At 39.6% G+C, this 6,159-nt stretch overlaps 1 pseudogene; it reads right to left on the reverse strand.

Annotated features, from left to right (window-relative positions):
- Positions 1-238: 238 nt before the first annotated feature.
- LOC143660986 (ATP-dependent RNA helicase SUPV3L1, mitochondrial-like) lies at positions 239-2,724 on the reverse strand (annotated as a pseudogene).
- Positions 2,725-6,159: the final 3,435 nt, after the last annotated feature.

Below are 6,159 nucleotides of genomic sequence, written 5' to 3' on the forward strand. Positions count from 1 at the left end.
TCCACATTTGAGTAATAGCAGAACTTCTCTGGAGATGACTCCTGGCACCAATTATAAGAAGGTTCAGTTTGCTACTACAGAAATAAGGTTCACAAGGGCAAGCATCAAGATTGAGGCCTTGGCTTGTTAAATTGGGAGACCCTCTTGTTTAAGCAAATGTCAGGAATTCCCCAGGTGAGGATGTTTAATAAGTCTATAAAATAGACTTTAATTTGCAAAATTAAAAAATTAAACGAAACTAGTCTGGGTCAGGTTCATTTTTCTCTCTTTGTGTCCCTTTCGAGTAACTGTCAGATTCTGTTCTTTCTTTGTTGCATTCTGTCTGTTGTGTCAACCATTCTTTTTTTTTTAGCTGTTTCAGCATAGCAGAAGTGAGAAGTCCTTGCTGCACCAGTGGAAACGAGGGTTTTCTCTCCTGCATCAGACAAGGGTGGCTCAGCAGCTCTATTTCCTAAAGTTTGGGTGCTGCACATTCTAACTTTGTTCTTTAAGGTTCCTGACAACCCTGCTGACATGCTTTCCCGTTTCAATAGTTCATGTGTCTCAGAAATTTTAATCAATTTGGTGATGTTGTGTACACCATGTTGGATAACTTCATCTGGTTCTTTCTGGAGGTCTTTAATAAGGCTGGCATCTGGAAACATATCCATAAATCGGTAGTTTAGACACAGATAGAGATCCAAGACATCATAGACAACTTCAAGATCCATGAGGTTTTTAATATTTTTAGGTGGGATTACTGTCCATTCAATAAATGGCATGACCAAGTAAAGGTCAGGGGCTCGTTCCTGTTATACTGTCTGGTAATCCACAGCAATGGTGAGCAGAAAAAAGGTTGCTTCTTGTTGATAGCGGCTGTACAGAAAACATTTTTTCTCACCCATAGATGTAATGGACTATGCTGGATCAAGTCTGTGAAAATTTAAAATCATCCATACTGTAGACATAATATTGCCCATCAACTTGTGAAAAGCCTGCAAAAATATCATGGCATTAGAAAGCACAGTACCAGGGAGATGGTAGGCAGACATTTCATCTGTTCAGCAGTTGGATGAAGTTCAGCTGCCCTTATAGGATCCACAGGCCTAGACAAAACTTTCTTTAATAAATTGAGGTCTTCAGATTCATTGTGGTAGGTAACCAGTCCTTCTTCAAATTTTGAACTGAATCTATCTGTTCTACCAGCAATCTGCAGGGCCTGAGAGGTGGTGATTGGTTCTATCTCTTTCTCTTCCTTTTCATTAATACTGGGCTTTAAAAGAGAGTTAAAAATAATTCTTCTTATGCCCAAATTAAGCCCCATGTCAATTGCATCTCTAGCAACCAGGATTTTGCATGGGTCTTTGGTATCATTAAACTTCTTTGCTTGAGCAAATCTGGCCCCAGATTAGAGACTACCAACTATAACAGCTAATTCCAATCCCTGGATTTTAATCTGTCAACTCACAGAATAAATATCATTGTTGCTAAAACAGGCAATGCAGTCCCCAGGTTGAAGGATACCTAAGGAGTCTAGTGAATGATCAAGAACAGATATGGAGGTAAGACTCTCCACAGCTTTGAACCTCCAGGTCTTCCCTACTTGCATATATGAGTTTAGTAGCCAGATCAATAACAGCAGATTGTCTACATAAGTGGACGTCTTGAGCACAGAGTCCTAGAGGTGGTCTGGTCCAGGCCCATCCTCTGGCTGGCTCTTTAATCATTTGAGTTCCATCAGACACAGCTACTTCATAAAGAGTTGTGACACTGCACATGGTGCAAGCAACATGCGAAGCCTGTTTCCCACCTGACTCCACTGTCACATGATCTTCACCTGTCACCAAGTCACATGGCACACCACCAGCACTACTCTTTTCAAAGATCTTATGTGCCAGTAATTTTATCTTTTTTTGTCACATTTTCCATGTGAGCATCCTGTTATTGCAGCACTATTTGTTGAATTTTTGTTTGTTTTTCTTTGTTTGTTTTGCCTGTTTGTTTGTTTTGGGGAAGTGCATGGACCAGGAATCCAACCCAGGTCTCCCACATGGCAGGTGAGAATTCTACCACCTAACCACCCTCGCATTCCCTGTAGCAGTAATTTTAAAGGAGCACAGTACATTCCAGATTTTGCTAGCAAGTATTTCTGGATTGCATGTTAAGTCTTTCCACTGTTTGTGGGTCCTGAATGGAACATCTTCCATTGGTTGGCTCTGGCTTCTGGGTGCCAGTTAGGTGGTACTTATAAGTCACTGATTTTAGATAGATCATCCTTACATTTTTAATACAGGGAATATCTGTTTTGCATGTCTCAAGAAAAATGGAAATAAATCACCCACATGAGCTGCACTGTAGCAAATATCATTCAAAACAAAGTGAATGTCCACATCCAGGGAATGGGACTGCATAATAAAATTTCTGAAGCTTATAAAAGCTTGGTGGAGGAGGCGAGAATTGAGTCCATAATCAGCACCCAGTTTCTGAATTTCTTTCTTCTTATAAAACTTGCCTAAGATCTTTATTTCATTCTTATCCAAAGACGGTATTCATTCAGTAGCGACGTCGCCTTCCGCGCTAGAGCCTTGAGGTTTCATAGCCAGCGACAGGAGCAAGGACTGATGGAGGCTTGAGAACCCCCCGAGGCAGTGGAGGAGGCAGCAGCACGGGCAGAAGGGCGCCCCGAAACCCCAGGAAAGGGCTTGATGTGGCGCGGGATGCCAAGCAGGTGGCTGCCCGGTGCCCTGCCTGGCTATAATTACATATGAAATCACTACATGAACCCCCGAATCTTGTCTCTTAATTCAGCCAGACTCTTTTCCCAACTTTATAAAATAGCTCCTTTTTAGGAAAACCATTGCAATATTTTCTTTCTTTTATAAGCAAAAACCCTCCTTTCTGAAGCACTCTCCTTCCCTACTGTTACTCTGAAACAATCTGAATTTGTGAGCTGCTTTTCATCCTTGAAGCACTATCCTCTTAACTAGATATTAAACCTTCTGTAATAGTACTGTTATCAATAGTAGCAATATGCTACTAAGGTTTAGATAAATATAACATTTTTGTTTAGTATAGATCTCCTTATGAAACAATTTGATACAGCTGTAATTGTACAGGAAATCATGCAATATTTTTATAAATACATGGATTAAGTTAAAAATACAAGATAATAAAAGGAGAAATTAGCTAAAGAACAGTACAAGTTCATAGAATTATAAGGAGATATTAGGAATCACTGGCTTTATTTAGCGTCAATGTGGAGCTTCATTTCCCAAAGCTCTAAATTACAGTCCACTAATCTATTCGATCTGTTTTTAATTAAAATTCACTACTTCCTGTAATCCTAAACTAATCCTTGAAAATTAGAAACATGAAAAAAAAAAACAGAAAGAAAGTGGTTTTTGTTGATAGATGCTAGAGAATTATCTGGAATTTTCAGTTTATCACCTGCTAATTTCGGAAGTCTGGATTATCCTCCGGTGGGTCTCTGATATTTTATTTCATCTTCAAATAAGGAGCTGTGACTCTCTATAGTGGTGCCTGTCATTTGAGTTTTGGCTTTAGTCCTTTCCCTGTCTCAGACGATATAACTGAGGATCCGGTTGAAAGTCAGATAATAGGAATATTTTCATACCGATGACATATAGGCTAAGAAGGTTGATGCTTGAGATGTGGAAAAACCTGGATTCCCATGACTGCAGTGCCATTGTTCTTGAAAATAAACCACATTTGTGCTGACCCCGTGCTCATGCTCTGTGGGTGTGAAATAGCAAGTTTGTTACACATGATAATCTGTGATTTCCTCTAGGATAATTCTGGGGATTAAATGAAATGTGCATCTTAATTTATTTTTGTATTAAGGCACAATTTACATATTTAGTATTCATTTTGATGCTTTAACAGTCTATGTACCTGTATAGATAAAATTGTGGCAAGCCCCCGATTCTGTGGCAGGTTGAATTGACTTCCATGGCCTCCTTCCTTTCGAGCTCTGGTTTCTACCTGAACTGCTGCTTTCCACACATAGCTTCTAATACAACAAGAAACCAACCCTTTTATGAGTTTCAACTTTAATAAATTTGTAAACTCAGTCATCTTTTTCTAAAGATTTGCGATGGTCGTGACAGAGAAGGCTAGCTGTCCACTTGTGCTGATCTGCTCGGGGTAGAACTGTTCCTGGGAAGTAACTGCCTCACCAGGACATGGTTCCTGGCTTATATTATTCCACTTCCTCTCCTCTGCTCTGACCCTATGTGCTAATTGGGGGTGAGGATGTTCTTGTGGGTCTTGAGAGTCCTCCTAGCTTCTGTGCCGCACCCTTACTGACGCTATCTCAGGTCAGATAGACCCTTTTCTCCAGAACGGTACCGTCCAATAGAACCTTCTGTGATGGTAGAAATGTTATGTTGCACAAAACTGTAGCCACCTGCCATAAGTGGCTTTTGAGCCCTTGAAATGTGGCTAGTGTCACAGAGAAACTGGATTTGAATTTTTATTTGAATTACTCTGAATTTAAATAGCCACACTTGGCTAGTGGCCATTGTATCCTTGCTCCAGTCCTTGCGATTAAATACTCAGAAAAGTCTAACTCTAGTCTTCCCTTAATAGAAGATGAACTTCTTAAAATCCCGAGTATAAATTATGATTAGCATCTGTTCTAGTTTGCAAGCTGCTGGAATGCAATATACCAGAAACAGAATGGCTTTTTAGAAGGGGGATTAAATAAGTTGCAAGTTTACAGCTCTAAGGCTGTGAAATTGTCCAAATTTAAGCAAGTCTATAGAAATGTCCAAAATAAGGCAGCAACAAGAGGTATCTACACTCAAGAAAGGCTGATGAAATTCAAGTTTTCTCTCTCAACTGGAAAGGCATGTGGTGAACCTGACAACATCTGCTAGCCTTCTCTCCAGGCTTACCATTCGATGAAGATCTTCCAAGGATGTTTTATTCTTCATCTCCAAAGGTCTCTGATGGAGTGGGCTCTCTGTTTTGTCGTTCTGGTGGCTGTCTCAGATCTCAAGCCTTTTCCATAATACTTCCTCTTTTAAAGGATTACAGTAAAGTAATCAAGACCCATCTGGAATGGGTAGAGTCACATCTCTAATCAAGTCTAATACCCACAATTGGGTGAGTCACATCTCCGTGGAGATAACCTAACCAAGTTCCCAACCTACATTATTGAATAGGGATTAAGTAAAATGGTTGTCCCCACAAGATTGATAAGGATTAAAACACGGCTTTTCTAGGGTGCACAAATCCTTTCAAACTTGCATAGCATCCATGTGCAATTCTATCTCTTTTTAAGCAATGGCACTCAAACTTTATTGTGCAAAAATAAATAAATGAATAAATAACTTGGCAACTTGGGATTTTGTCTACAGAAATTGTGATTCAGTAAAGCAGGGAAATTGCTCCCCAATGTGATCAGGAATTCAGGTGATTCTCATGTAGGTGATATAGACCAAGTTTTGAAGAAAACCGTCTTGAGGCTATTAATAAGGATAAACTTGGAACAATTTAAAGCAGCTTTTATATTAAGCTAGTCTATACACATTTAGGATTTTTTTGTTAAAGAAAAAAACAAAAGCTCTCATGCTTGGACCAGCAAGGTTGGGCCATACCTCTGGACTCCCAGACAGAGTTTTCTCTCTTTCCCTTCAGAATTCTGTGGTGGAAAAGATGAAAGGTACTGGGATTTTAACCTTTAAAAAAAGAGAAGGAAGCCATGTGAAAGAGATTTTTCATTCCTCTTCGCTGTCATCATTCATCCACCATTCAATCACTGTTTTTCTGACTGCTGAACGTGCTATAGGTAGTGTATTCAATGTTGGGATACAATGCTGCTTTCGTGGTGCTTACTGTTTAGTGTATGGGGGAAGCAGGGATACTGAGCACTTAGTATGTTCCAGGCATCCTGTTAAATGATTTCCAAGTATTATCTCACTTTTAATCCCCCCACAACAGCCATACGCAGATAGATGATGCTGTTGTTAGTCAAATAAAAACACTTCAGAAGACACCAAAATGTTCTATATAGAAATCTCTAGTCCAGGCCATAGTAGGAAAGGAAAGAGAAAAATACTGCTTGGGAGCTTTAATAGAAGCAGGTAGAACAATTTCTAATCAGAAGACAGGAAAAAAGGAAAGCAGGTAGAACAATTCCTCATCAGAGGACAGATT

Source organism: Tamandua tetradactyla, chromosome 2 (assembly GCF_023851605.1).
Source record: "Tamandua tetradactyla isolate mTamTet1 chromosome 2, mTamTet1.pri, whole genome shotgun sequence".
NCBI classification, from domain to species: domain Eukaryota; kingdom Metazoa; phylum Chordata; class Mammalia; order Pilosa; family Myrmecophagidae; genus Tamandua; species Tamandua tetradactyla.